The sequence below is a fragment of the Octodon degus genome, unplaced genomic scaffold, assembly GCF_000260255.1.
Source record: "Octodon degus isolate 3935 unplaced genomic scaffold, OctDeg1.0 scaffold00146, whole genome shotgun sequence".
NCBI classification, from domain to species: domain Eukaryota; kingdom Metazoa; phylum Chordata; class Mammalia; order Rodentia; family Octodontidae; genus Octodon; species Octodon degus.
The window spans coordinates 3,937,810-3,946,850 of NW_004524722.1; positions in this window are offsets into that span (position 1 = coordinate 3,937,810).

Consider the following 9,041-nt stretch of genomic DNA (forward strand, 5'->3'; position numbering starts at 1 on the left):
GCGCGCTCTGACAGGTCCTTGCTACCTAATTTAATGCAGTTTTTGGCAGTTAATTTACAAGATGGAGGAATCGATGTCAATCGATTGACATTTTTGGTTACTCCGTATCTAAGAGAAGATACACTCCAGAGGGGAGAGCAGATGCTCAGAGGAATGAGGCTCACACAACTGGGTCTGGGGAATAGGACTGGGAAGTAGAAAGAACTGAGAGACGGGGCTGGGTGGTGGGTGGTGGCTGTGGTGTCTGCAGTGGGTTGCTGGGAGGCCTTCTCTTCGAGAGTGGACAAAGCCACAGGGATGGGTACACTGTGGGTCAAACTATAGTCAACCAATAGGATTACAAGTATGGCTCTTCAGCTAATGTTGATCCAATAGTGAGCAGGGCATGGAGGGCAGGTGGATGACATCATGAACTTTGGCCCATCATTGATAGTTTTATTCTTGTCTTTAATTGTCTTTATGGGTGGCAGAGGTTGGTCCACTCTGAGTGACATAATGGTGTATTTCCATGGGAAATCCCCAAAGGGCCGTACAATAATCAGGAGATTCCATTTGTCCCGTAGGGAAGTATGTAAATCTGGCCCTGGTGGCTTTGCTCTCAAGGGCTTGCCTTTTTCAAGTGCATGTCCAGCCACAGTTTTGAGGCGTTCTCATGTACTGTGCTGACTCCCTGGAGAAGCTCGCCCTGTCTGACTACCTGTTAGCTTTTGCCTACCTTATCTGCCTCTGATAGTACTTCCAGGAACAAATTACTTTCCATGTGATTAGTATTTTATTAAATCCTGAGGCTGAGGGGTTTATTATGCATCACCTCTCTGAGTGGTAAGAAGGGGATTAGCATTTAGCAAGCACTGACTTTTTTTTGTCACCAAACTAGGGCTAGTCTGATTATAGTCATTATTATCAATTGCAATATTACCCTGAACATGAAAGTTATCACCTTAATTTATTTTTAGTTGTGCAGGTCAGTGTCATTGAACACACATTACTGTGTAAACATCACCATTATCTATTGCCAGAACTTTTTGTCACCTTAACATGAAATTCTGTGACCTTTAAACAATAAACGTATCCATTTTTGGCCCATAGGTCATCAATACCACCTTTCTATTTTCTGTCTTTATGAATCTGATTACTTTAGATGCCAGGTATAACTTGGTATAATGTCCTCAGGGATCATATGTCAGAATTTCTTTCTTTTTAAATACTGAATAATATTTCATTATATGTACATATAGTTTATTTTTTAAAATAATTTTATTGAGAAACAAATAGCAATGAGACAGTTTCAAAACCAATTAGTAGGACAGTTTCAATAATTAATACAGTGCATATTGTTGTCTTCTTAGTGGTTATTCAGAGTCCAAGATGCAAACATGATATCCTGTCCACAAACACTAATAATACAAATCTTTCCATTCATTGAATTAAGAGAAAGTAGCTCTATATCATTCCTAACTATTTTGAATATACAGATACAAAATGGTCCTTCATTTGTATCCTCTTTTTTGTTTAGTTTTGTCAGAGATGGGTATTCCATTGTCATTTAAATATTGTAGGTACATGAATTCAGCAAAATATTACGATATAGTCCAGTAGTTCATAATAGTAGTGGGTTATCCATAGGAATGGCAATGTCAGAAGTTGTTGACTTGAGTCTTTTACAGCTCAGCATATTAACATGGCTTTACTTTTTATTTCTCATGTTTATACTTTTATGCTGGATGGATAAGACCAAGATAAAGCAAGACCTATATAACAAGAAATGTAACTTTTGTATCTGACAAGGTCAGTCAAATCCCCTCAGGATTTATCCTGAAGCCCTGTACCGCAGTTTATAGATCTTTTGTCAGTGTCAGCCATGTGAATGAGTCACGGCCACTGCTTGACCATTTTGCTCTCTGTGGAAGCCTGTGAGAATGTTTTCTCCCCATGTGCCTCTCCTTAGGCACACTCTATATCATTGATTACTTTCCTCTGTGGCTCCATAATCTCCTTGATTAGAAAATTTGGGACACAACTGAGTAAATTTTTTTTTTTTTTTTTTTGTGGAACTGGGGATTGAACTTAGGCTCTTGTGCTTGCAGGCAAGCGCTTATTCTACTGAGCTATCTCCCTAACCCTTGTACATATAATTTAACCATTCATTCGTTGATGGACTCTTGGGTTGCTACCACAGTTTGGTTATTGTGTATAATGCTGGGTGTCAGGTTGTGTTATTTAAGCTACACAACAGTTTTGATTTAGGGGTTGTCATAGTTTGGGGCTTTTGCAAGGGGAATAATACAAAATAGGACAAATTGTTTTATAATCACTCAAAGAATCATATACAAAGAATACAGGAACCCAGAGTAGGTTGTTGGGAGGTCAGATAAGGTAGGCAGACATTAACAGGTAGTCAAACAGGGCAAGGTTCTCCAGGGAGTCAGCACAGAACCTGAGAATGCACCGGAACTGTGGCTGGATTTGAAAAAGGCAAGAACTTGAGAGCACACTTTTATTGTAATAAAGTTTTATTGTAATAAAGTGGCAATCCACTTTAGTGTCCACACACTAAAGACCAAAGAATCCAGCTGACAGTCTGGATGCTAATATCCTGCATGAGTGTAGCTGAAGACCTAGAGCCCATAAACAATGCCTTGCACAAGTCCAAGTAGCAGCCTAGAGCCCATGACAATGTCTCATGCAGGCCTGCTTCAATGGATCTGTGCTGAAAAGGTCCAAAGGTCAGTGGTGGAAGCTAAAAAAGTCTATGCTAGGAGGATGAAGGATCTGTGTTAGCAGGCTGAGGGATCTGAATTGGGGCCAGGAAGCAATGCTCTAGGTGAGGACCAGAGCTCCTCCCAAAAGTACCACAGCCATTCTAGGTGATGGTGAAGTTCTGAGCTCCTCTAAGGATGAGGAAAGCTGAATTCCTGTCAGGAAAGCCAATGTGACAAGTTTCTCCATGAGGCTGAGCAAGCAGTACACCATCTTCCCCTCAGGAGTCAGGAAGTGATGTGCAAGATGAGGACCAGAGTTCCCCCAAAGTGAACTGCAGCCATTCTCAGTAACAACAAGGTCCTGGGATCCTCCTTTGATGAGGATAGCCAAGTTCACCAGAAAAGCCAGCATGACAAAGTCCTCCAGCAGAATAGGCCAAGAGAACCAGCATCTTCCAACAGCTTCAACAGCTTCTCCAAACAGCTTCCCTAACAGCCTCTCAACAGCTTCTCCAGCTCTGCCTCTTATGCTACCAGCAACAATCCTCAGGTTGGCCTCCCACACCCAGCGCCATGCTAGCTCAGCTCAGCGGGGTGTAACAAGTTGACCACCAACTAGCAATCTACTATGGGGATTATTATTGTCACTCACATTACCAGGGGATAGAACTAAGACAGAATAGAGTGCACCTACTTTCTTGTGGTGACATTGTAGGCCTAGGGGCATGAGAGTTGAAGGTAGAGGAAAGACCCTCATTTAATGACATCCCAGAGAAAGCAAAAGCTGCAAAGGGCTGAGCATAAACTGCACAAGAGAAAAGACGAAGGGTGGTGGGGCTGGAATGCTGAATTTTTTCCCAATTAGTTATCTTGTCTTTTATGTGTTGGTCCTTTATGACTCAAGGAAAAACATTATTTTAACTTTTTTTGATATTTATGGTAGATTTAGGAAAACAAAAAACGATCATGATTTAAAATTTCCAGTTCTATTTTTAAGAGAAATTTTGTCCAGTGCAAGGCTATCAGGAAATAACTAGTGTTCAGATTGTGCTACTGTACTCAGATTTAGTTTCAGGAAGATAAGCAGTTCCAGAAAGCAAATAAAAACAAAGTAAAAAAAAATCAAAGAAGGCTGGGGCAATAGCTTGGCAGTTTATGTACCTGCCTGGCAAGCACAAGGACCTGGGTTTGAATCCCTGGTGCTGCATGCTATTCTGACCCTGCACTGTACTGGCCCTGAAACTGGGCGTGGTGGTGCATGCCTGCAATCCCAGCATTGGGGAGGCTGTGACAGGAGGATCACTATGAGTACCAGCTGTGTAGTGAGACCCCATACCAAATAAATAAATCTTTAAAAAAACAACCAAAGAAGAGCTCTGGACATGGGTTTGAAGACACTCAGATATGACTTTGCTTCAATCCTTTACTGTTTTCCCAGAAGCACAGGGCAAGCCATTGCCGAGGGATAGAATAGCACACAGGTCTCTGTACTGCTGACATGGATTGAGTGCTGACTCTGGTACTTATTAGCTTGGTGCCCATCTAAGATTTGGTTTACTTACCTACCAATTAAGAAGGGTTGTCTCATCTAAGTTATGCACATTGATAAATTAGCAAAGTAGATACATAGTGGTTATAATTCCCACCCTTTTCACTGCCAGCACTTCCAAGTTCTTTTCTTGGTAAAGTGACCCAAATCTTGTTTCTTAAAGAATCAGTGTCCTCAATGTTCCTGTCCTGCACATTAGCTATTTAGTTTTTGGTTTTTCAAAAAAAATTATTATTATTTAATTGGTACAGGGTCTTGCTATGCAGCTTGGACTCTGTGATCCTCCTGTTCTCAGCCTCCACAGCATTGGGATTACAGGAGTACACTACCATGCCTCTTGGTGGCCAGCTCAGCACACCTGGGGTGGGGCCAGCATGGCATATGGTGCCTAGGATCAAATCCCTGTCCCTGCGCTTGCCTAAGCAGGTGCTTACTCCGAGTTATCTTGTCAGCCCTGCATTGGCTGTTGTTACTGGATAACAGGAAGGAGGAGTCTCTCCAGTGAATCTGAGATGTGGTTGAAAAGTATGATGGATGTTTAAATTAAAAACTTCATTATAGTAAAAGGCATTTTGCCATTAGTGCCCCTCGCACTGCTCCCCTTAGAACACATTCCACCCTTCTTACTCCTTGCGACAGCAGTTCTGGAAGTCCTCTTTTGTATTTTTAATTGCATGTTGGGGCTGTTTTCCTGTCCTGAATTGATTCCAAATGTTTGCTTTCCATGGTCATTTTGATTTTGGGGAGGAGCCAGAAATTGCCTGGTGCCTGATTTGGTGAATAAAGTGGGTGAAGACACAGCATAACATTTTTATTTGACAAAAATTGCCATAAATGTTTTGGATTGACTCAGGACATTGTGGTAGCCTTGGAAACAGTCTCACAGAAGAGGACTTTCAGAACTGCTTCAGAAAGCGGCAAGAAGGATGGGCTGAGTGTGTTCTAAACAAGGGGAGAGAAGTCTGAAGAGGATTAATTGTTGGAGTCACCAATGCTGAAAATTGATCCTATGTGGGAGGGCAGGATGAGGCCTCACCGCCTAAAGCAGTCAAGCTACTTCAGTCTTGAGGAAAACATCCTGTCTGGACATTGTGGGCTATTAGTCGCTAGGCAACCTTATGTCTTGCAACTTTGTAAAGGTATAAATAAAGGCTTTTAGTACTGTGTGTGGGTCCTTTTGCCAACCAAGAAGAGGAGCCACCACCTAAGCCAACTTTTGTCTTCTTTTCTACCTTTTCTTCATTCCTGTTTCTCCTGGGTAAAATCAAGCACACTGAGAGACCAATGGATCTCTATAATTAGTGGCCATGTGTCTTTTCTTATGCTGAAATATTTTACATTTAAACATTAATGCATTTTTTATCGCACCACATACTTTGGGTCTCAGCCATCATCCTCATCACCCCTATATATATCAGTGATCCCAGTTGTCCTTAGTAGTAGGCCTAAGTCCTTCTTGTCAGCATAGAAAAACTGTTCCCCTGCCTCTTTCTTCAGTGGCTTATGAAGTTCCAAAGAGGCAAGGGGTTTTACAGAGTTCTACTTACTGGAATCAGGGTGCTTTCCTTGATGGGAGGGCTTCCCCTTTTTCGCTCTGTTATGGTTTGTGTCTAGTTGTTCCCCCAAAGCCTTATGCAGTCATGGGGTGGACGGCTTCTGGAGTTTGTGATTGATTCTTGATCCAGTGCTGGGGTTGCAGGTGAGAGGGCTACGCCCTAGGCCTGGGGTGGGTAATCTGCATTGCAGTGTACGAAGGGGAGAGAGGCTGGCTAGCTGCCTGAGCTATTGCCACCCACTTGGCTCTCTTGCTCTTTGCCACTGCTATGAACAGCTGCTCTCTGCCCTGTGCTGCTCTGCCCTGGAGCCAGCTGGGTAGGAATTGAAACTTCCTCTGACTATGAGCTAAATAAACCTTTCCATCCTTTATTTTGGGTGTCAGGTATTTGTCCCAGAAATGACAGAAGAGTGAGCAATACACACTAAGACTGCCAGGTTGGCTGAGCCTATGCTGAAGAATGGGGAGAAAATGTTCTATAAATAAGTTACTAGTTTGACAGTCAGAGGGGCCACTTCTACCTCCTCCCTTGATGTTCTCAGAGTTACGTTTATACTGGATATGAAAAATACCACTAAATGCTGCTAATTTAATCATGTACTAGAACTTATGGTATAACCTCCCAGTCTCAACAGTGTAGTCTTAGTTCATTTCTACTGCCACAACGAAATACCTTGAACTGGATAATTTATAAATAACAAAAATTGATTGCCTACAGTTCTGGTGGCTGCAAAGTCCAAAATCTAGGCACCAGAAGATTTGGTGTCTGAGGGCCTACTCTTTTCTTGAAACACAGTGCCTTATCAAATTCTTCTTGGTGGCAAAGGGGCTAACTTAACCTCTTTTATAAGTAATATATCTTCACACTATCACCATAGTGTCAACATATGAATGGGGGAGCATGCGCACTCAGAGCATAGCGGGGGGTGGGGGGTCCCAAATTGGTGCCATAACAGAGCTTTTGCAACAGCATTCCCCACTTTTGCCAGCCATGTGCTTCAGGCTGACGTGATGCGTGTAAGGGGAATTCCACAGGGTAGTTCCATTATGAAGACTCTTAATTATAAAATCTGATCTTTGGTTGAAAGGGATGGTTTTTCAATAGCATGATGGCAAAAATCCAAAAATGATTAGCTGGCGGTAGCAATATAATGAAGGGAAACAAAATATGTCTCTGGAACATGTTTTATAAGAACAAATTGCTGTTAATTTAATGTAAGTAATATCACTAGAAGGCTGCTTAGACCCTGTGGCAAACAGTGAAAAAAATCAGAGTTGGCCTTTTATTTATTTATTTATTTTACAGACTTAATTCATTGTATTTTTCTTGTGGAAAAACCCTTTATGTTGTAGCTACTGCTGGAGCTTGAGTCCTCTGGACAGAGACTCTGGTGTGGGTTTTCACAAGCTGGTCGGTGAATTCCTGATAGGGAGACTTGGTGAACACAGTCTCTTTCCAGAGGTCGGGTCAGATAGCTGTAGGTCTCGGAGATGGCATCAAAGGTGGCTTTAGCCAAGTTGCCCAAAGTAGCAGTGCAGCCCCTAGCAGAGGTGTAGCAGTCATCAATACCAGCCATCAGCAGCAGCTTCTTGGGCACAGGGGCTGAGATAATGCCAGTGCCTCTGGGGGCAGGGATCAGACACACCAACACAGAGCCACAGCAGCTATCACCTTGCAAAAAACAGTGTGGGCTTGCCAATCTTGTTTCCCCAGTAGCCTCTCCTCACAGGGACAATGGAGATCTTGGCCAGGATAATGGCCCCATGGATGGCAGTGGCTACTTCCTTGGAACAATTTACACCCAGGCCAACATGACCATTGTAGTCCCAATGGTGACAAATACCTTGAACCTGGTCTGCTGGCCAGCATGAGTTTGCTTCTGCACAGGCATGATCTTCAGAACTTCATCCTTGAGGGATGTGCCCAGGAAAAAGTCAATAATCTTTGACTCCTTGACTGGTAAGGAAAAAAGATAAGCTTCCTCCAGGGACTTGATCTTCATGTCTTTGACCAGCCAGCTTGGTGACAGGAATCCACTCTTTGGTCTCGGCCTTACTGCCACGAACCCCGTGGGCTTGGCCAGCCCCGGCCCAGGCCTCTACCATGCCTGCGACCTCAAAGGCCACTGCCAAAGCCTCCACGGAAACTACCTCGGCCTCCTATAACTGTGGTCCCTGGGGCCTCTGGCCCCTCCCGCTGCACCAGAGTCACCTGCCATTTGGTGTTTCCCAGAAAGAGAGGAGAGTTGGCCTTTCAAACTCAAGTAACCATAGCAACAGGGATAGAAGTTCTGACTGAGCTCCCTACCATGTATTTCCCTTTGCTGAGACTCATCTGTTTGCCACTGCTGTCCTTACATTTGAACACAAGCCCATTAAATAATCAACTGGTGAATGAGACAGAAGTTGATCAACATCCATGAGATGGGCCATCTTATCTGCCCAATCAAGGACACTTCCTTTATAGCAGATGCTGTCTAGTGGGTATTCACATAAACGAAAATATGTTCACACTCTGTACTCTTTTCTAGAGAGAGCATATATTCATTTTTTGGTAGATTTATAGTTTATTTTCCTAAACTCTATCGTTCAACAAAAATAATAAAAATAATTTGACTAAATAATGCCTTCCTAAAGGCAAGACAGAATCTTAGTGCTTTTTACTCTTTATAATCCTCTATAGTCCTAAAGAACAGAAAAGAAAAACAGAAGAAATTGGTACCACTCTCCAAAAAACCATATGTTTATGGAGACCTTGACATAAAACCTAAACAACCACATGAAGATGAGTTAGCTTTTGAAGACTGCGCATGAGTCAACAGCAAGACTAACAATATTGTTTTAATTTTTTAGGTTTCAGAATTATCTGAGGAAAAGAGGAAATAACACATATTCAAATCATGATACTTTGTCATCAATCTTTCAATCTCATTTCTTTCTTCTTTTTCCTTTCTTTTTTTTTTTTTTTTGCGGAAACGGGGATTGAACTCAGGCCCTTGTGCTTGCCAGGCAAGCACTTATTCTACTGAGCTATCTCCCTGGCTCAATCTCATTTCTTTTAACACCGTGCCCACAAGACAACCTGTTTGAGAGTCAAGGCAGCAACTTACAAAAACTCATATACTTATATGTAAATTCATCTTTTCTTCCACGCAAAGTGGATAATCACTTGCTTCAAGCTGTGTCCACTGGAAAGATTTTTCTTCATCATTGTCTTTCAGGGTGACCTGCATAA